The following is a 23,441-nucleotide window of genomic DNA, read 5'->3' as shown; positions in this document are numbered from 1 at the left end:
TAATCATGTACTCCCTCTGTAAACTAATATAAAAGTGTTTAGATTATTAAAATAGTGTTCTAAACGCTTTTATATTAGTTTACGGAGGAAGTATTATATACTACAGTACTAGCTTGCTAGTTAACCCATCATCGCCAAGAATAAATAAATACTCCCTCTATACCGAAATATATGACTTTTTCGTCTGCGTGTTGAAGTCCCGTAAAGCTACGAAATCTTTGCGTTTTTCATTCTTACCCTCACCCACATCGCTAGTAAACCGATCATTGCCAAGAATAAATAATATTTTCCTATTATTTTTCAATAAAAAATTACCGAAAAATACTTTCACCTGCTTGATAGATAAAGCAACGAATTGATCTATATACGACAAATCAAGGAAAAATGAGCACAACTAGAAGAAACTGGAGACCTCAAATGAGGGAAGCTTGGAAATAGGAGAGTAGTAACGTTTGTAGAAGTGCATGCTCTAACCAATACAACCAAAAGACTAATCTGATGAGAGAGACTAGGCAATACATTTATACGTCAAAAACGTTGTCGTTGTCAATTCCCAAGAGCGAGCTAACATTGACAGTAAATGGAGGTCATGAACCGCATGCCCCTTGGATTCTTGAGCTCAATAAATCTCAAATGGCGCATGCAGCCGCTCTGCGCCTCCACGCTCCCCTACTTAGAGCATCTCTAATAGACCCCGCAAAATCTCGACCCGCATAAGTCTTTTGCAGTTCGCGAAAAAGGGTATATGCAGGCCGACGCGGGCGAGGACAGACTCAGACCCCGTATAATCAACCCTAAAAAAGAATATTCTTCAAATATACCGAACAGACTCAGAGCTAGCTCTTTTTTAGTCGTCCTCTTTCTCGCGTCAATCTGATGAACAGGCGGACGAGGGAAAACAAGAGACGAGCGCGGCGCGGGCGGAGGCCATGGCGGCCGGGGCGAGCGCGGCGCGCGTGGAGGCCAGGGCTGCCGAGGCGGCGCGAGCCACGGCGGGATCCAACGGCCGGCGCATCGAGCTAGCTAGCTAGCTCCGTTCGAATGGATTGAGCTGCTAGCTAGCTAGCTCCGTTCGAATGGATTGAGCTAGCTAGCTAGCTCCGTTCGAGGGCCGCGGAGCCATGAGCGCGGCGGCCGGGATGGAGGGCTGGCCGGCTATTGGACGACCTGCGGGCGAGCGCGGTGGCCGGGGCGGACGGGCGCGGTGGCCGGGCGAGCTTCATGGCGTTGGCGGGAGCAAAGATTCCTCAACTGCCAACGTTGACCGGTATGCAGGGCCCTGGTAAAGTTGCCCTCAAAACTGTATATATGAGGGTTTCGCGTTCGCGTTTGCAGGGCCCCTTAAAAATTTTTAAGGGTCGAACAATTTTGCGGGGTCTGTTTGGGCTCGTTTTTCCGACTGAAATTGTAAAAAAGGTTATTTTGCGGGTTTGACCATTTATATGCGATCTGCTAGAGATGCTCTTAAGACCTTCTTCTACCCATGTTCGTTCATGTAAGCAACACAAGATCTGGTAGAGATTAGGGATTCGAATTCGAAAATTGGGGAATTATTCAGTAGCTGTCCGCCCATCCACCCTCACATCTATCTGATTACAACCGGCCGAAGCCGTCATCCAAATCCTAGCCAACCACTACAGAGAGCCAGCTACGCCTATTTAAACTAGTGACCGTTAACACAGTTAACGGGCCACAATGTAGTCCCTTTGCCAACGCGGTGGGTTGGTCGCTTGCTTGGGCCGCCGGGCCGGCCCATCTTCACGCTCGAATTCTCGCGCGCCAGCTTCAGTTGTCGGAACAGCTACATCGCCTTGATCTGCAACAGCTCGCTCCGACTGAACCAGAGGTTCAGTCTTCTCCTTGGCGATGCTGACATCCCCCCTTTCTTGTGAACCGGCTTGTCCCCAAGCCGGAGCACGCGGAAACTGTTGCTTCAACGAGTCCAAGTCCTCCCAGATTGGTGTAGCTGGAGTACCACCGCTCCAGAGGATCAAACCTTGCATAATTGTCTTTCGTCCAGACTGACGAACGTGGTGATCCAGAACCTGCACAGGCACTTGTAGAAATGCTGCAGGAGAAGGTAACTGGGCTTGTACCTGAGTTGTTGGCGGAATGAACTTCTTAAGCTGGGACATGGAACACTGGGTGTATACGGCTGTCAGGAGGCAACTCCAGTCGGTAAGCAACCTCTCCAATCTTCTCTATGATCTTGTAAGGTCCAAAAAACTTGAAGGATTATGGTTAGCCCTTCTGACGACTGACGATTGCACATAGGGCTGTAGTGTAAGGAACACGACATCATCAACAGCGAAAACTCTTTCAGTTCTTTTCTTATCTGCCTGGTGCTTCATTCTCTGTTGCACACGCAACAAATCCTGTCTGACTGAATCAATCATCAACTGCCTTGAGTACAACCAAGATTGAATATCCACTGGAGCAATTGTATCTGAAGAAGATATTCCAAAGAAACGAGGAGTATGTCCATATATGATCTCAAAGGGGGGTTTATTCAGTGCAGAGTACCAGTTGTTATTGTACCAGAATTTACATAGTGACAGCCACTTGCTCCACTTAGTAAGATGAGCATTGATGAAACACCTCAGGAAACATTCTACTTGTTGATTTACTCGTTTAGTCTGCCCATCAGTCTCCGGGTGATATGTTGCGCTCATATTTAGTTCAGCCCCAGTTCTTGATATAAGCAGCTGCCAGAATGAGCTAGTGAATATAGGGTCCCTATCACAGATGATCAACCTGGGCATACCATGTAATTTGTAAACATTATCAAGGAAAACATCAGCCACTTTCTGAGCCTTGAAGGGATGTGAGAGAGGTATGAAATGGCCATACTCAGAGAACTTGTCAATCACCACAAGTATACAATCATATTGGAATGATGTAGGAAGACCAGATATAAAATCCATGGACACTGTATCCCAAGCTTTAGCAGGCACTGGCAGAGGAGATAATAACCCAGGGTACTGGACCCTCTCTGGTTTAGCTTGCCGACACACCAAGCAAGATTGTACTTGAGATTTGATGAACTTCTTCATTCCTTGCCACCTGAAGAGAGAAATAATCCTCTTGTATGTAAATGGAAAACCAGAGTCCCCCCACTGGACTTGCATGAAAAGCTACAAAGATCTTGAGGTGCAGAGCAGTATCCTGCCCCACCCATATGCAATTTTCGTAGCGAAAAGCCCCTGTTGCAGAGAGAACTATGGCTTAGATGCAAGGTCAACAGCCAACTGTTGTAAGATATCTTGTATTTTTGTGTCTCCACTATAGCTTTTGAAAATTTCCAATAGCCATGTAGGCTGTGCACAAGAAATCTGACACAGAACTGCACCATCAGGAGGTCTTTGGGAAAGTGCATCAGCAGCCGTATTGGTGTTTCCATGTTTGTACTGAATTGTGTAGTTTAAACCCAGTAACTTAGTTAAGCATTTCTGTTGCCATGGAGTATGCAGTCTCTGATCTTGGAGGTGGGCCAAACTTTTCTGGTCAGTCTTGATAATGAACTGTTGCACTTGTAAGTAAGGTCTCCATTGGTCCACTGCCAACAGAATAGCCAGGTACTCCGTTTCATATACTGGCAGGCCTCTGTTCTTAGGACCCAGTGCTTTGCTAACAAAGGCTATTGGATGTCCTTGTTGCATTAAAACATCCCCAATGCCATACTCACAAGCATCAGTCTCAGTAGTGAATGGCTTAAAGAAATCAGGGAGAGCCAACACAGGAGCAGAAATGAGTGCTTGCTTAGGTACAGAAAAGGACTCTTCAGTGATACTTGTCCAAATAAAGGGCACTCCCTTCGTAAGTAACTTAGTGAGAGGTTTGGCAATTATGCCATAATTCTTGATGAACTTTCTATAGTAACCACTCAGCCCAAGAAATCCTCTGACTTCCTTTGCATTAGTAGGAGTAGGCCACTATTGCACAGCTACAACTTTAGCAGGATCAGTAGAGACACCCTTAGCAAAGATAACATGTCCCAAATATGCAATTTCCTGTTGAGCAAATGCACACTTAGACATTTTCACTTTCCATTCTTTTTCCTTAAGAATTATCAACACTTGAGTGACATGGAGTAGGTGCTCTCTCAAGGTTTTACTGAACACCAAGATATCACCAAAGAAGCACAATACACACTTTCTCAGCAGTGTAGATCGATCAAAATTCATTGTCCCATGGAATGTGCTAGGACCTCCAGTAAGTCCAAAAGCAAGTACTGTAAATTGAAAATGGCCATGGTGAGTTTAGAATGCATTCTTGTACTCTTCACCAGAGGAGCTAATCTTATCTGATGGAACCCAGCCTTCAAGTCCAATTTAGTAAAGCAACAAGCACCAGCAAGCTCATCCAGCAGTTCATCAATGACAGGCAAGGGGTATTTGCTTTTCAGAGTGATTGCATTCAAGTGCCTAAAATCAACTACCAATCTCCAATCTCGCTCTTCTTTCTTTTTGACCATCAGGACAGGTGAGGAGAAGGGGCTCTTACTGTATCTGATCATTCCCTATGAGAGAAGTTCCTGAATTTGTTTTTCCAGCTCATCTTTGAGTTGTGGAGCAATTCTGTAAGGCCTAACTGACACTGGTCTGGCACCTGGTATTAATGGAATGTGATGATCTTGTGCTCTGCGAGGAGGTAACCTAGTAGGACTCTGAAAACTGTAGGGAATTTGTCCAATACCGCTTGCATTTCAGGACATACTGAAGAATCTGCAGAACACTGAATAAGAGATAATGAGATCACTGTAATAGCAAACTCAGATGGTAATAGACTTTGCAAAGTAACTGTTCTTCCAAACTATTGGAACGACATCCACTTCTGAATCCAATCAACTTGCATAGGACTATGTTGAGCTAACCAATCAAGGACCAAAATGCCATCATAAGTGGACAACGGCAGGAGCCTGAAATCAAAAGAAAAAACAGCATCACAACAACTCCATTTGCACTGTCATAACATCTAAGAGCATTGCAACAATGCTCCACCAGCCACGGTTACAGAAACTACTATAGTATCCTGAACATCCACCAACATAGGAGCAAAGGGATTGTCTATGAAGGAATGAGTGCTGCCCGAGTCAACAAGCAAAACCATGGTGTGCCCTTGTAACTGAATTTCCAACTGTAGAGATGGAGCATTGGGGTCCTTTCCCACAGCAGCAGCAGAGAGACGCAAACTGTGAACAGAAACTGTATCAGACTCAGAACTATCTGACTGGAGAGATTCCATTGATTGGACATGATCTATCAGCTCTTGCACAAAGTGCAACTGGACTGTAGACTTGCACACATGATCACGAGACCACCGCTCTGCACATACGAAACAAAGTCCCTTAGACTTGCGGTAGGCGCGTAGTGCAGACCATTTATTGTCAGATGGGGATGTTTTCAGAGGTTCAGACTGACGCCTTTCTTCAGTGACACGGGGTTTGGCAGGAAGAGGAAGTGGAAATGGACCAGACCTCAATCCTGTGGAAGAATTGATATGTGTCACACCTTCCCCAAGCTCCTCGTGCAGTAAGGCTAAATCATAGACCGAATCGAGATCCTTGGGTTTCTGAAGAGCCACTGCAACACGAACACCAGGTTTTAGTCCATCCAGGAAACGAGTGGTGTAGTGCAACGTATTAGGAGCTTCTTCATATGCAGACAACTGGTCATACAAGTCAGCGAATCTATCCACATAATCAACAACTGTGCTAGTTTGCGATATACGGAAAAGCTGACGAAGAAGTGTCTGGTGTTGATTTCTGCCGAAGCGACTCTGTTAGCTGCAACAAAATTCAGACCAGGAGGCATGTGGAGATCTGCATTGCACTGATTCCAACCAACGAGCTGCTGCTCCTCCAAACTGAGACGTCGCCAATGAGATCCATCTGTGCTGAGGAGTACCCATAGTTTGAATTGATGTTCACAACATGTCTGCCACAATCTCGGTTTTGCACCATCGAATCGAGGCAGATCAGCACGAACACCAAACGAGAATGCATCAGTAGTATCTGGGAAACCCGAATCACCAACAGGAGGAGAACGAGCACGAAAATTGGAATCACGCGCACCTCTAACCGGAGGAGGGACATAAGTGTTATGTGCCTTCCCCCAGTGTTCCTGATCGATGCCAAGGGAAGCAGCATCGCGACCACTCCCAGCCATCCTGGACGACGAGGTCTCGAAGCGCCCGGTTGGTCCCCTTGGCCGCTCATCACGGACTTGCTCGATCTCGAGCGCGAACTCGTCACGCACGCCATCGACCCGCGCCGACAGCAGCGCGTCGAGCGCCATTGTGTTCGCCTGGATTAGCTTGTCGATGGCTTGGAGGAGGTTCTCGCCGTGCTCCTTGAAGCGCTGAAGTACGCCCGCAGAAGCGCGTACACGCCGCCGATCTCACCACCGCGTCCCGTGGTGATGCCGCGGCAGCTCCAGAACCACCGAATCTGATACCAACTGTAAGCAACACACTAGATATTGTAGAGATTAGGGATTCGAATTCGACAATTGGGGAATTATGCGGTAGCTATCCGCCCATCCACCCTCACAGCTATCCGATTACAACCAGCCGAAGCCGTCATCCAAATCCTAGCCAACCACTACAGAGAGCAAGCTACGCCTATTTAAACTAGTGACCGTTAACATAGTTACCGGGCCACGATGTAATCCCTTTGCCAACGCGGTGGGTTGGTCGCTCGCTTGGGCCGCCGGGCCGGCCCATCTTCTCGCTCGAATTCTCCCACGCCATCTTCAGTTGTCGGAACAGCTACAGCGCCTTGATCTGCAACAGCTCGCTCCGACTGAACCAGAGGTTCAGTCTTCTCCTTGGCGATGCTGACAGTTCACCTTCTTGTACCCACGTTCGTTCACAAAGACGACACTAGAAGTCCACTCAGCTTCCTCCTCACATACAGAACCTCCCATCCGTTGAGCAGCTAATCAACATGGCGGAGCCAGACTGGTCCTCTCTCCCATACGACCTCGTCAACCACATCGCCGACTACCTCCTCGCCACCAATGACGTCGACTGTTACATGGACTTCCAGGCCGTCTGCACCAACTGGCGCTAGCTCCTCCGCGGACGACCCCAAGAACTCCTCCGACCTCCGCTTCTGCCCACACTGTTGGATCGTAATCGACGAGATCTTCGAGAGCGATGCGCGCCTCCTGGTGAACACCCTCAGCGGTCGTGTCATCCGCAAGGACCTGCCTCTGCTCCTGATTTGATGCTGGAGGACATAGGCAAGCTACCTACAGTTGAGCAAACCTTTGTCAAAGCAAGGGTTGTGAATCTGTTCCTTTATGCACATACAAGAGTTTTAGCTCTGATGAGGAAATTTCTTGGAAAAGATCTTGTTCGCTCTGGTATTACTAGGTTTGCTACAACATATTTGAACTTGAAGAGCTTGCAGGACAACAAAAAGGAGCTGCAGAAGTTGTTTAGGTCTGATGAACACAATGATATATATGGACCACCTTAAAAGGGCAAAGGGGAAGAATGCAGCTAAAACTATTTGCTCTGAAACTTTTTGGAAAGTAGTAGATGTTGCTGTGAATTTCTTTGAGCTAATGGCAAATGTTTTGAGAAGGATGGACATTGATGTACCGACAATGGGCTTTCTTTATGGATGTATGTTGGATGCAAAGAAAGAGATTTCAGTGAGGTTTGACAATGAAAAGTCTCGGTTTCTAGAAGTATCGGACATTATTCACAAGAGATGGGACAATAAACTCAAGGCCACATTGCATAGGGCTGGATACTACTTGAACCCATACGACTACTATCCAAACAAGAGGGGGTATCGAGCTTGATGGCACACTGAAGGAAGGACTAATAATTTGTATTTCAAAGATGATTGAAGATCCTATCAAACAAGAAGAAATCACCGATGACATTGATAATTATAACAAGGAGATAGGATCATTTGGAAGGGACATTGCTGTACGGGGGCGGAAAAATAAAAAAATTGATCCAGGTAAATGGTGCTAATTTTTTTAGATAATACATTTTTTATTAATTTACAGAAATAATACACGGTTTAGATACATTTTATAAATAATACGGCGTCATCTACGGGCAAGATGACTGGAACTAATTGTCTTACTGGTAGATGATTAGTGTTCAGGGAGGATGACTGGAGCTAATCATCTTCAGGGAGGATGACTGGAGCTAATCATCTTCAGGGAGGACGACTGGAAGCCCTTACTGCCCAAGCATCTTCAGGGAAGACGACTGAACACTAATCATCTACCAGTAAGACGATTAGTTCCAGTCATCTTGCCCGAAGATGAGGCCGTATTATTTGTGAAATATATCTAAACTATGTATTATTTCTGTAAATTAATAATAAAATGTATTATTTAAAAAATTAGCGTAAATGGTTGCCTAACAATTGTTTCTTATGATGTTATTCTGCCCAAAGGTTTCCTAACAATGTAACACTTGTTTTATTTTGAAGCTAAATGGTGGATGAACCATGGGACAAGTGCTTCAAAACTCAGGGTCGCTGCAAGAATACTTGGTTTGACATGTAGTTCCTCTGCTTGCGAGAGGTACTGGAGTGTATTTGATCAAGTAAGTTAATGCATGTATTTTTCAATGGGCACATGTACCGGTCCTGGTTCATATACTTTGATCAAGTGAGTATACAAATAGTCCTAGTTATATATTTGCTTGATGATATACTTGTCCATTTGTTTCTCTGCTTGTCCTTTTGATTATATATATGGCACTCTTTCTTGCATGAGGATCATTTTGACAATTTGTTCATTTTGTAGGTTCACAGAGAGAGATGTAGCAGGCTTTTGCATGACAAGATGAGTGACCTTGTATTCATCAAGCTCAACACCAAACTGAGGGACAAGAAACTAAAAACAATCAAGGACCCCATTGAGAAGCACGTGGTCGATGTTTTAGAAGATGACGACAACGAATGGGTCACTGGTGTGGTGCCAAATGCCAATGACGAACAATCTGAAGGAGAAGAACAAGAATAAGAACTACCATATGCAGTGGTCAAGCTGGACCATCAACTTCGACAACGAATCCAATACTTAAAAGAAAGAGGGGTATCCATTCTAAGAAGAAGAAGATGATGATCCCTGTTACTCCTCATGAAGATTTGCTTTCTGCTTCCTCTACTTCAGAAAGTGACGACGACACAACGACGACAACGGCAACAATGACATGAGCTCTGGTTCTGACATGCGAGACTGATAAAAATTTGTCCATGAACTTCTTTATGCTGTCCATTCTGTTACATGTTCTTTTGAAAAACTATTGAATGGTGAACGTTTCATGATGCATGTAGTGGACGTAGTATCGCGGATTACTGGCCAGGTGCAGACCTTGACCTTTATTGTTTGTTATGAACCCGAGACTTTGAATTCAAGTGACTGGTGAATTGGTGATACTTTGCTGTGATTACTGATGCTTGTTTGATTCCAATGTCTTGTGGACCGATGAATTGATGCATGTTTGATTTAATTTCCCATCTTTGTGAACTGGTAAATAACTGAATATATAGTTATGTACTCTGTTTTCCTGCTGAAAATCCTTTGTTTTCCTGATGAAAATACCCTGTTTTACTGCTGAATATGCAATGTAATTCTACTAAATATGCACATGTACCAGCTGCCGCTATAGCCCGCAATAGCGGCTGTAGCTGCTGGAAAAAGCTGCCGCTAAATCAAATAACCCGCGATAAAAAACTTTGGTTCTATTTCGTCTCCACCCACGGCGGATTCTTCGTGCTCACGGAGAAGAAGCCCCCTCACGCTGCGTGCGTCCTCTACCCTCTCACGGGCCACATGATTCGCTTCATTGCCCCCATGATTTCCGAGGAGGAAGTTTCTGCTTAGGTCGCTGGTTCTTCGCCCACCCTGATCTTGCTTTCTCACAGAACAGGGATGCGCTACATTGCTGATCCTGAAAGTAAATGTTTTACCGTGCATGATGATACCGAGGACCATCAGCATGACACTTTTCATATGAAGCGTTTGGCCTTCAAAGGTACTGCTGTATATGCCGGCAGCGAGCAGGGTTCAGTGGTGCTGATTACGCACTGTCCTTTCATTCTGGAATTCAACGGAGAAGTGTTTAGTGTCCTTAATGAACAGTGCAACAGAGTGGTCTTCAAGCTCGACACTGAGAGACAAGTGCTTGAGCCTATGAAGAGCATTGGTGGCCTCGCCATCTTCGTTGGTCCTCGTCGATGCTTTGCTGTTAATGCAGAGAAGTTCCCATCTATTGCCGCGAACTGCATCTACTACTTGGAATCCACATTTTTAAATTTTGACATCTACAAATATGACCTCGAGGAGGAGAAAGAAGAAAGGCTCTCTGAAGCCATAGATCATATGTTGGGCAGATGTTATCTCTTGGATTCGGCATTAGGGCATTTGCTCAACAATTTACGGCGCTACCCCACTCCACCTTTCTCATCCATTCAGCTTCTCTCGAGCTACACCACCATCGTCCGGGAATCCCAACTAGGGGATGCAGAGATGTTGTCTGGCTGATCTCTTGGTGATAGACTGATAGCGATTGCTGTGATTGAAGATAATTTTATGCTTTGTTATCTAATGCTACTTTTCCTGTTTTATATGAAGCTGTGAGGTTCATTGGGTTACCGGTTTTATAGACAACACAAAAGAAACATCCACAACCTTACAACCAGAAACAACACAATAGCAACATCATGAGCTCACAAAACTAAGCTAAAAGACATATGGAGAAGTATTCGAAGAAGTGAATAGAGAAATCAGCGCTGTAGACCAGCAAGGCAGCAACCATGTCTTGAATGTTACCAGTCAATTATCTATAGAGGAAACATAGATCTCGTCAAGGTTCAGACTTTGGATATATAGTTTCAGAAAAAAAAGGTTAAGGCTTTGGGATGCAAAGCACTTGACACAATACAACTAACCAAATGAACTACTCATAGGCAAAAACGAAGTGCAATTCTTGCACACACTAGACATGGAAAATGCAAAGCTGAGACAACTCGGTGGCATGAGGTTATGGTCACTCAGAAAACACACATGCTGTCAAAATTTTGACACTAATACTCCCTCTGTTCCTAAATATTTGTCTTTCTAGAGATTTCAAATAAACTACATATACGGATGCATGTAGACATATTTTAGAGTGTAGATTCACTCATTTTGCTCCGTATGTAGCCATTTGTTGAAGTCTCTAGAAGGACAAATATTTAGGAATTGAGGGAGTATTTCCCTAACCCAGCACTGTAACATGAGCCGGATGGTTGTGTATACATCTTACCAGAACCAGATTACCATCCAAAGTACACATCACTTATCATATATGCAGAGTATATATACTCCCTCCGTCCGAAAAAGCTTGTCCTAAGCTTGTTCCTTAAATGGATGTATCTAGCACTAACTTGATGCTAGATGCATCTATTTGAGGGACAAGTTTTTTCGGCCGGAGGGAATACCCACCAACTAATCTGCTCGATCGCAAATGTGCAGATTCAGGAAGTTCTGTTCCTTGCGTCATTAGAGTGACGTAGAGCAATGAGGATACGCAAAGATAGCTGCAAGTTTAGATCTCTAAACCAAATGCCTGCTTTGCCTTCAGGACAGGATGAACGCACATAGGGCTCACGGGATACCGTCTTGCAGAATCAGCAACATTGATCCATCGTGTTTGCCAAACAAACATTGTAAAACTGAATTCACAAATTGTGATTGCCGTAGGCGATACTAGGCGTCCGCCTACGGCTGCAACCTTTTTCTCTCAGTTTTGTCAGAGTCAAGACGGAAATGAGCACATGCAGAAGCGAATGATCCATCTTGTTGTACAGCCTGTAACGCAGATGAAATAACTACCGGTTCATAGGTGCTTCAGGCTCCGTTTATCTTCAGCTTCGGCTTCAGCAGGTGCCAACACCATATTAAACAAGTATACTACACAGGTTAGCTACCTTACCTACCATAACAACTTGGATCTAAACATAGTGCAATGCAGTGCTCCTGAATTTTTAATTTCCTGCCGTTGAGTTCGCTCCATGCAACAAATATGCTGATGCAACAAGTATGAGGCTTGGTACATAGTACTAGTAGATTAAAAGAATGCTCTAACTTCCCATCTTGTGCACTAATACATGCAGTGCACCTTGCTTCGTAGATGCAAATTGCTGTTGTGGATGAAATGCTCTTCTTCTAATTCCCTACTGTAGTTGTGAAAGTATCTCTACTGCTATATTCATGTTTAAGGGCATTCACTTTTACAAGATTCAGAGCATAAACATTTCATCCAGGTTTGACTGTCAATAAGACACATTCGAGTGTATTGCAGAAGAGAATGCAGATCATGGGTATCTGTTTATATGCCAACCATCTGAATCATGTTGTAAGTGAGAGCTGAGGCGGTATTTTTGAAGAAAACCAAGAGTTTGATGAAGTACATGGACGGGTCGTCTGAAGTTACTTGATCAGCACTCAGCAGCAGGGTGATTAGATGCAGAGTCCATTGAGGAGCCGAACCATATTCTGCTACCAATATTATGCAATCAGTTGGTTTTCCATCATGAAGTAGCATCCCAGGGAGGTATTCTATTTGGCAAGATGGACTCCTAAGGCCCAAGGAGTGAGTGACAGCTCCTGCATGTGCAACATTAGCAATTTAGAATGTGGTAGTACCTAGCATTCAGTTTTACCCCCTCCGTTCCTAAATATAAACCCTTTTAGAGATTCCAGTATGAACTACATACAAAGTAAAATGCGTGAATCTACACTCTAAAATCCGTCCATATACATCTGTATAGAGTCCATATTGAATCTCTATAATGACTTATATTTAGAAAGCGAGGGAGTAGATGATATGTATCCTTTTTTCCTCCTTTCTGACAGTAGGGAGTTGTTTATGTATCTGGCCGATTCCTTAACGAGAGCCTAGTCGAAAGCACCCATAAAAAGAGTAAATCGTTTTCGGTATGGGTACGCTGGCCCCTACGAGGGGCGGTAAGCAAGGTAGATACCAGGGAGCAGGACCACGGGTCTTCCCATCTCTTCTTGTTATTGTCTTTGTCCGAGATGCCCGGTTCACCAAATGATAATTCAAATCGAAATTGTGTGAAGTAAGATATTTTTCTTCAAAGCGGATTTCTCCCTTCAAAATATCATCCATCTAATTTGTTAAAGTAAGGAATTCTCACCTAGAGCTGCGGAACTCACGACTCTATTAGAAAGTAGAATGACCAACTTTTACATGAATTTTCAAGTGGATGAGATCGGTCGAGTGGTCTCAGTTGGAGATGGGATTGTCACAAAATTAATTCTGTTGCATCTGTATTGTGACAACTGAGCATGCTGGGGGAGATATTCAACATTTGTATGGGAGTTTACAAACAATTTGCACGTACAAGTGATTTGTTTTTCCTATAGTGGGCTTAAACATCCATGAACAAATCCAAATCTTGTTCACGTCCACCAATATGTTGACTTGAAACCAACCTGCTATTTGGTTCAGTAAGTAATACACACGTTCTTTCTTTTAAAACTTGCCATTGCAGGAGTTTACCGAATTAGGCAAACTCAGGCTTTCAACCGGGCACACCCATTCTTTTAGACATGTACGTTGCAGTAACAGAGGTGTTCCGGGATTTGGTAGTTTGGCCAGTGCATCATTGTCTCAGATCTGGCGACGTTTGGGGCAAGGTAGTCACTGGTGGCTCTGTCGTTGTGGGGATTTACGCGTTGGGGCAAAGCCGCAACGTTTGGATGGTCTTGGGGTTGTCTGGATGCAGGGCGGAGGCCCTACCGGTGGGGGACGTCATGTTTGTGGGTAGAGTGCGGGGATCGGGTGCTGGCTAGTGGCCAACACCTCATCACGCCGTTGTAGTACCTCGGCATGCCGGTGGTAGCATTATGGGTTGCTGGTTGCAAGTTGCCACACGTTCGTCGGTCAACAATACCACCCCTTTAGCCCAAGGTGGCACTTGGTTCGTCGTTCAAACAATAACATGCTGTAAAGCTAGTTCCAACTTTTTTGGCGGCCGCTTTCAGCATCGCCAGGCTGGTTCCAGCACCGCCGCCCGGCTGGTTCCATCAATAATAATTGCTGGTTGCAGCATCGTGCTAGGCCTATTCCAGCACCGTGCTAGGCCGCTTCCAGTAAAACCCGCTGCTGGTTGCAGCACCACATCCCATGGTTGTCGTCGAAGCTCATCATCCCCTGGCAGGCAGCACTGCCACCCCCTCTGTCTTCCCCCTGTAGCAGCACCTCCCCTCCTTAGCCAACCGGCGAAGCAAACCAAGCAACGAGAGTAGCAACGCCCATGGCGAGGCCTCGCAGCGTGCCTCGCCGGAGAAGAAAAAAGGAATGGAGGTGAAAGAAAATGTCACGTCGCGCGAAGGAAGAAGAGGCTGGGAGAAAAAGAAGATCAGATTGGTGGAGGTAAACGGCACGGTGCCACAGCGGCGAGTTGATGTGGCGCAACAAAGTAGCGTTAGATCGAGGCGGATCCGGTGAGGCCCGCGAGACCGGCCGATATACCTGCCCGATAGGAGCAAGTTAGTCTGCTCGCGTAGCGCGCGACGATCAGAGACATCAGTTCTGTCGCGATCGTATGGTTTGTGAGAAGGCTTGAGTTCGCCAGAAATAGGTCGGTTGATTTAGAACGTTCTCCATTGAAAAAGGCCTTTGTTTGTACTCCCTCTCTCTCAGTTTACAGAGCGTGCACGTACCCCTAGGTCGTCAATTTGACCAACCTAATATAAATCATATATTACAAAAAATATATCAATATAAATTTCAGATGTTATATTTTCAAAGGGTATAATTTTTATGTTATATAGTTTATATTAGGGTGATAAAATTGGCAACCTAGATATACGCGCAGGACTTGTAAACTGAAACGAAGGAAGTAAGTGAAATTCAAAAAGGTTTTCCTTTTTTTTTAGAATCAATTGGAAAAGGGGCCGCGCGCGTGTTAGCTTGAAGGGGCCAAATTTGCTCTTTGATTCGATGTTGGGGCAGCCCAATAGCGTGCATAGGCCTTCCATTTCTGGGCCTCCCGAAGCGTGCATAGGCCTTCTCTTTCGAACCATAGTTCTTGCCTCCCGATCCCATTCTCTCCCCATCTTCACCTTCCACGGCGACGGCGGCTCCCCTCCGCCGTTCGCCGATCCCCCGCCCAGCTGGCTGCTTCCCTTCGGCTCCGTCCCGCTGGTCTGCCATCTGCCGCCGCCGACCCGCTTCTCGCCCAGGCGCCGGATCTGAGGCCGGCGATGGGCCAGGCCCCGTCGCTGCCTGACGACGCGGGGCGGACGTCCTCCGCCGCCTCGCGCCGCGCGACCTCGCAGCGTCCCGCCGCGTCTACAAGACGTTGCGCCGCGTCGTCGACGGCCACCGCCTGCTGCGCGCGGACCTCCTCCCTCTCAAGCTGGGCGGCATCTTCCTCAACTTCTTCCAACTACGGTCTGCTACGCAGTTACTTTCCCGCCCCACGACGGGCGCAGCCGTCTCCGACCGGCTCGGCTACACCTTGGATGCTTGTCATCCGGACTACTATTTTCAGCCCGTTCCCTACGTACTCGATCATTGCAATGGTCTCCTCTTGCTCCATCACTGCGTGGTCAACCCTACGACGCAGCAGTGGTCGCCTCTGCCCCCGGCCCCGGACCTGCCCAAACCCGCACCTCCAATCAAGCATTTTTGGAAATCCTGGTACCTCATGTTTGACCCCATGCTGTCACCCAACCATTTCGATGTGTTCATAATGCCCGAAATTGCTTTCAAGGTCGAATGTGAGCAATTTGAATGGCCACCGTCCACGTTGATCCTTCCTGTGTTTTCATCAAAGATTGGTTCATGGGAGAAGAGGACATTTTGTCGGTAAGGGGAAGCTGCAGGGACGATACCTGGCTTGGTTGGGGTCAGACTGGATTGCAATGAACGTCAGTCTGTCTACTGGAGAGGATCACTCTATATTTGTTGCGACAACTGTTTTATTTTGAGGTAGTGTATATTACCAACCCGGTCAACTCCTTGAGCACCATATGTATGTTATTCTGGTTTTGGTTTTGAGAAATATTTTCCAATTTTTGTTCTTGCAGAATATCACTGTCAGACAACAGTTATCGAGTAATAAGACTGCCAACAAGATTGTCCCTAGACGATTCACAAGGTGATCAACAGTTTTACCTAGGAAAATCAACCAAGGGGATATATTGTGCATCAAGAATCACGTCACATAGGTCCCACCTTCAGGTTTGGTTCCTTAACCACCACTGGTAGAAAATAGGCCTTTAGTCCCGGTTCGCAAAGACCATTAATCCCGGCTGTGCAACCGGGACTAAATATGCGCGACTAAAGCCCCCCCTTTAGTCGCGCCTCTTACGAACCGCGACTAAAGGCCCGTCCACGTAGGCGGCAGGAGTCCGTCGGGGCGGAGGACCTTTAGTCCCGGTTCTCGTGGCTAACCGGGACTAAAGGCCTCCTCCGCAGGTTTAGGGTTTTAGCCCCCCTAAACCTGGTTTCTTTTTAATTTGTAGTGTTTTATTTCTTTTATATTTTATTTTGTGTTTTATTTTAATTTTGATGAAGTTTCAGTACACATATTCTACGCTACTATATACATGCATATGAAATTTCAAACAAGAAGAATTCAAGAGGAATATATAATATATATTCAATCTCGGGTGACCATATACAACTTCGAACAAGTTTCCATACACAATTAGGATGGATGACCATATACAACTTCGAACAAGTTTCAATCTCGGGTATGCATATAAATTTCTTCGTCCTCGGTATAGTGTTCTCCTTTAGGATTGATGACTTCCCTCATGAAAAATCCTGCTAATTCATCTTGAATTGGTCGGAAGCGAGCTTCTGGACTAAGCCTCCTCCGCAAGTTATCCGTCGCCTTCCGCACGCTATCCGATGCCTTCCGCTCAGAGGTGTGTCTCCGGATGTTCTCACAAACATAGTATCCACATAGATTGGTCCCCGGTGGCTGCTTATCCACATTAACTAACCTTCTAAAATCTAGCTCATGTTTGAATTCACCGACAATTTCTTCTGAGAACCGTCTCCAAACCCTACAGGGCAAAGAAAATTAAATGAACAAGGGAGTTATTAGTTACTTGATATTAGGAAATGAACGAAAGAGACCGATCGATATAGAGCTCAAATGATTGAAAATAATTACTTTTGCAGCATTTTTCTCATGTCGGCCCAACGCTTTGGATCCGAATCCATAGAGTCCATGATTAGAACTCTGGAGGTGTGAAGTTCAATATTTAGCAGAATCCAGTGGAACCTGCGGACACGTTACATGCACAGTCATGCATAACTCATCGATTAGACATACCATGCATGGAGTAAACAAAAGAGAATGGGCACAAGAGAGAAACACTCACCCAAAATGGTAAGGAAATAGAATATGACTTTTGAGTTGATGCTTTCTAAGAAACTTGTACAAGTCTTTCTCCACGTCTTCGGGGTGATTTTGTAACACATGTCCATTAACGATATGTGGGTCAATGAACCCAACATCATGGATGTTTCTTATTTTGCATTCCCAAATCTTCAATCTGCATAATAGCGTACGCAACAATATAGTTAGGACAATATATATATATATATAGTGCAGGCAATGAAGAACGAGATGAGGTAGAAATAAATCATTTACAGAACGTAGCAACTCAGCATAGATTTGTCGAGCTCGCGCAGATTGAACAGCTGGAACAATTCACTCATATGAACTTGTACAGAGTACCGTTTGGTGTGATGCTCCTCTGTAACATCCGCATAAACATATTCTTTGTCGGCCCATGTTATGAATTGCTTGTACCAACGTAGCAGATTTCGCATTTGTGGTGGTAGACTCTTTTCCCGCGCAGGCTCGACGAGAGGCCCATTCCGCACATATTGTAATGCTATCTCACATACTGGCGCATCCTCAAGGCCTAAGAAGGCACGAAGAGTCAAACCCATCTCGGACGCTTGTTTCATGGCACTCGCTACAGTCAATCCAAGTGCTGCCGCAGCTGCTATGATCTCGGGGTCCTCTTCCGGACCGGCTTTCACTATGAGCGGGGGGATCGATTGTTTATTCTGCATCCCGAGCTGGTCAACTTGTTTCCCGCTTTTTTTACTTTCTTCTTTCTCCTCCTTCAATATTTTTGCTTGCCTACGAAGTTCATGTCCATAGTCGTCAGGCATATTCAGCTCGGCTTGGGACGGTGTCGTCAAAAAATCCTTAGCCCACTTCTTTTGCTTCTCAGTGAATACTTGCTTGGGCTCAGGCTCTTTTATCGCCTTCGTATCCGCCTTCCATTTCTCATAATGAGCAGACGCGGCCAATTTGGTTTCAGCTTCACTAAGTTCCCAAGGCCTTGGGAGGAGAGGCTTCAGTGATGGCTCCGGTACCCTTGTGGTCTTAGGTACATAAGGGTCCGGGTTAATAGTCCAGGAGCGGGTTTCCTTGCTGTCCGCCTGCTTCTGCTTCTTCGCCGGAGGTGGATTGGGGGGCGTCGTACCCGCCGGAGGAGGATTGGGGGGCGTCGTACCCGCCGGAGGAGGATTGGGGGGCGGCGGCTGCTTACCCGCCGGAGGTTGTGGATCGGGGGACGGCGTCGAATGGCGTGAAGGAGGTGTAGGTGAACCACCACGACCACCACCACCGCCACCACCACCACCACCACCATCGGAGGGGGGTGGACTTGTTAGCCTTGGCGCCTCGCCTGGAAACACTATGTACTTCTTTTTCCATAGAATGATCTGGCGCTTGACATCTCCAAGTCTTCTCTCCCCTTCGGGTGTAGCTTTGTCAATCTCCAGGTCCTCAAACTCTTGGACTATGTCTTCCACCGTGACACGAGCATAGCCATATGCAATGGGGTTGTTGTGGTGGAGTGCTCCAGGTGTACAGGGTAAAGCACTGCCGGTAGCTACCTTCGTGGAAACGTTCCCCACGGGATAATGCAGATCACATTCTTTCATCTCCTTTACATCATCCACGGGGTAGTGAGGCTCCGGTGCACGAATCTCGATCATCGGTGCATTAGCACCAGGCGGGGCATCCGTGGAAGCCACGCTGCTTCTCCGCTGCTGGCTTCCGCGATCCGCTTCATGATCTTCATGCGGCCCTGCAGCCGATTTTTCTTTTACTAGTTCATGCACGGTCTGCTTCAACTCATGGAGTTCCGATGCAAACTTCGCCAAAAGATCTGCATCCCGGTCCGTCTTTCTCTTACGGCTTCTGTAACAGTACGGGTCATTGTCCTGGGAAAACCCTACTTTCCACGGAATTCTGCCTTTGCCTCGTACACGTCCTCCGTGTTCATCATTCCCGAGGGCTGTTGTCAGTGCGTCTTTCTCTCTGTTGAACTTGATCAAGCCCTCTTGAGCTTGGGTCATTGCGTCAATAAGGGCTTGGGTGGGAGCAAACTTTTTCTTCCGGTGAACACACACCCCTGTCTCCGGGTCTAGCGATCCCCCATGCCCGTACCACCAGCTTTTGGCCCTTGGGTCCCATCCCTCTGTACCTAGAGGGATTCCTCGCACCCTCAGGTCCTCCTCCATCTTCTGCCACTTAGGCTCCGAAAGGCGGTATCCTCCTGGCACCATAATATGATGGAACTTTTTCTTACTCGCGTTATCCTTATTTTTTTCGATATTTCCTTGAAATGCTCCGATTTCTTTTGCCTCACAAATTCTGGCCAATCATCTTTCAGTTTCTCATGTTGTCCATTGAAATCCGGAGTCTTGCCCTTGTTGACATAGTCACGGGTTAAATTTTTCTTGAAGTTCCGGAATGCTTCGCCCATCTTCTGAAGAGCGAACTCTTTAACTAGCCTCCTCCTCTCACGTCCACCCGGAACCTCGTTACCGAATTCATCAACTTTGTTGTATTCCGGAGGTAGAATAAAATGTTCCATAAGCTTTCTCCAGCAATCCTTTTTCGTTCTCTTGTCGACAAAACTGAAACCAAGACGTGCCTTCTTTGGCTCCTTCCATTCCTGGACGGTGATCGGGACGTTGTCTCTAACAACGACTCCGCATTGGTTGATAAACTTTGAGGTGTGCTTTAGGGGCTTGCCGGTTTCACTGACAAAATCAATGGCATATGTTTCTCCTGTTTTCATCGCCTTGGATTTGCCACGCTTTGTCGTACTCGATCCGGCCGAGGGCTAAAAAAAGAAAGAGAGTCGCGCGCGTTAATACATATGTATTCACATTTCAGTAAGTTTGTATCACGAGAGGCTCAATGTATATATATACCTCGCCGGAGGTGGTTGCTACTTGCAATTCGAGATCGTCGTTTGTTAACGGTTGACCTCCGTCGACAATGTCCGTTCCTTCACCTTCTTGATCATCGACAATGTTTGTTCCACCTTCAAGGTTCAGAAAAGAAGAGACTACATCCTCTTCTTGCTCATATTCTGAGCCCGGCGCATAAGGAATCTCGTTGTTTATGATGCCCATTAAATAACGTTCAGCCTCCGGATCCCTAAGCGGCTCGGCTCTATCGTCCGCCATATGTCACTCCTGCAATTAAAAAATAAGATTAAGGGGACATAGAGGAGGAGCAGCGATGGTTGAATGATTAAGAGCTATTAAAAAATAAAATTGATGTTTTTTGGTCAAATTTATACAATTATTCCCAAATAAATTTCCTTTTCTTTTTCCTCTCTGCTCTCTCTTTCCTTTTCTTTTTCCTTTTCAGTTTTTTATTGAGCACTAATTTGCATACAAGTTTTTCTTTTTCCTTTTCTTTTTCCTTTTCTTTTTCCTCTCTGCTCTCTCTTTCCTGCGGAGGACGGCAGGCGGCGGCGGGAGGCGGAGGGGCAGGGGCAGCGGGGGCGGCGCGCAGGGGCAGGGGCAGCGGCGGCGGCGCGCAGGGGCAGGGGCAGCGGCGACGCGCAGGGGCAGGGGCAGCGGTGGCGGCGGCGCGCAGGGCAGGGCAGGGGCGGCGGAGGCAGTGCAGGGCAATGGCGGCGGCGTAGGGCAGGGGAAGTGGGGGCAGAGCTCACTGGGGGCGTCGGCGTCGATCGGCGTCGGGGCAGGGTGTCGGCGTCGATCGGCGTCGGGGCAGTAGCCAGGCGGGGCAGGGCGTCGGCGTCGAGAGGAGAATGGGAGGTGGGGGAAAATTTACTAAGTGCTGTATATATAGACAGAGCATTACTCCCGGTTGGGGACACCAACCGCGACTAAAGGGTACCTTTAGTCGCGGTTGGTGTCCCCAACCGCGACTAAAGGGTACCTTTAGTCGCGGTTGGTCCCGGTTGGGGACACCAACCGCGACTAAAGGTACCCTTTAGTCGCGGTTGGGGACACCAACCGCGACTAAAGGGTACCTTTAGTCGCGGTTGGTGTCCCCAACCGGGACTAAAGGTTCTTTCGCGCCGCTTTCGTTCCCGCGCGGAAAGAGCCTTTAGTCGCGGTTCGTGTCACGAACCGCGACTAAAGGTCCTTTTTCATATACTTTTCATTTTAAAATCTTAAAAATACAAATAATATATCAAAAAATTCAGAAAAATAAAACTAATTCATTTTAAAATCTTAAAAATAGACATAATATATCAAAAAATTCAAAAAAATAAAACTAATTCATTTGAAAATCTTAAAAATACAAATAATATATCAAAAAATTCAGAAAAATAAAACTAATTCATTTTAAAATCTTAAAAATAGACATAATATATCAAAAAATTCAAAAAAATAAAACTAATTCATTTGAAAATCTTAAAAATACAAATAATATATCAAAAAATTCAGAAAAATAAAACTAATTCATTTTAAAATCTTAAAAATAGAAATAATATATCAAAAAATTGAAAAAAAATAAAACTAATTCATTTTAAAATCTTAAAAAGACAAATAATATATAAAAAATCCAGAAAAATAAAACTAATTCATTTTAAAAATTCAGACCGATTGTTTTGTTCTACATCCTCGATCCCTTGAAGGTTTGGCAAAAGGTTTGATACATCATTCAGTTCATCGACCAAATACAAATCATCCGGATTCGCCATCGTACGTTTTAATTCACATGATCCATTCAACAAAGTTTGGTACAATAAATTATTACACATCAATTCTTCCTTTGTGTCCCTGCTTGCTTACGATTGTGCCGTATCCATGGAGCATCCTCATCATTTAACTTAATGCTTGGGTCAGTGTTCACTTTGAAGGGCGGAATTTCACCAAATATATTATAATCTTCTGACAGACATGTCTGTCTTGTCCTCCACTCCCACGATGTTTCTTTTTCCTGAAAGAACAATGTGGCGCTTTGGATCATCGCATGATGTACTGATCGTTTTCTTATCTTTCCGTTTCCTCGGTTTGCTACTCATGTCCTTCAAATAAAAAACCGGAGCGACATCTTTGGCAAGGATGAATGGTTCGTCAAGGTAACCAAGATTGTTGAAATCCACCATTGTCATTCCGTATTGCTCGTCCACCTTTACCCCACCTCCTGTTAGCTTGAACCATTTGCACCGGAACAAAGGGACCTTAAAGGAGGGTCCATAGTCAAGTTCCCATATCTCCTCTATGTAACCATAATATGTGACCTTTTGCCCATTCTCGGTTGCTGCATCAAAGCGGACACCACTGTTTTGGTTGGTGCTCTTTTTATCTTGGGCGATGGTGTAAAATGTATTCCCATTTATCTCGTACCCTTGGAAAGTCGTTATAGTCGAAGATGGTGTCTTGGCCAACATGTACAGCTGATCTCCAACATCATTGTCATCCATTAAATGTTTTCGCAACCAACTGCCGAAAGTCTCCATGTGGGCCTTTCTAATCCAGGATTCAGGCTTCCCCGGGTTGTCCGAGCGTAAAATATTCTTGTGTTGCTCGAAGTACGGAGCCACCAAGCTGGAATTTTGCAGAACTGTGTGGTGTGCTTCAGTCATAGAATGACCGTCCATACATATCGTTGATTTCCTTCCGATCGTGCCTTTTCCACTTAGTCTCCCCTCGTGCCGCGATTGAGGAATACCAATCGGCTTAAGGTCAGGAACATAGTCAATACAGAACTCAATTACCTCCTCATTTCCATAGCCCTTGACGATGCTTCCTTCTGGCCTAGCACGGTTACGAACATATTTCTTTAATACTCCCATGAACCTCTCAAAGGGGAACATATTGTGTAGAAATACAGGACCGAGAATGGAAATCTCTTTGACTAGGTGGAGCAGGAGGTGCGTCATAATATCGAAGAAGGATGGTGGGAACACCAACTCGAAACTGACAAGGCATTGGACCACATCGTTCTGTAACCGTGGTAGATCTTCTGGATTGATTACCTTCTGAGAGATTGCATTGAGGAATGCACATAGCTTCACAATGGCTACTCGAACATTTTCCGGTAGGAGCCCCCTCAAAGCAATCGGAAGCAATTGCGTCATAATCACGTGGCAGTCGTGAGACTTCAGGTTTAGGAACTTTTTGTC

General features: G+C 45.8%; 1 pseudogene; it reads left to right on the top strand.

Annotated features, from left to right (window-relative positions):
* The first annotated feature begins 15,140 nt into the window (after window positions 1-15,140).
* Window positions 15,141-15,868, top strand: LOC123076640 (uncharacterized; annotated as a pseudogene).
* Window positions 15,869-23,441: the final 7,573 nt, after the last annotated feature.

This window comes from Triticum aestivum, chromosome 3D (assembly GCF_018294505.1).
Source record: "Triticum aestivum cultivar Chinese Spring chromosome 3D, IWGSC CS RefSeq v2.1, whole genome shotgun sequence".
Lineage (NCBI taxonomy): Eukaryota > Viridiplantae > Streptophyta > Magnoliopsida > Poales > Poaceae > Triticum > Triticum aestivum.
This window is presented reverse-complemented; position numbering and strand designations above follow the sequence as displayed.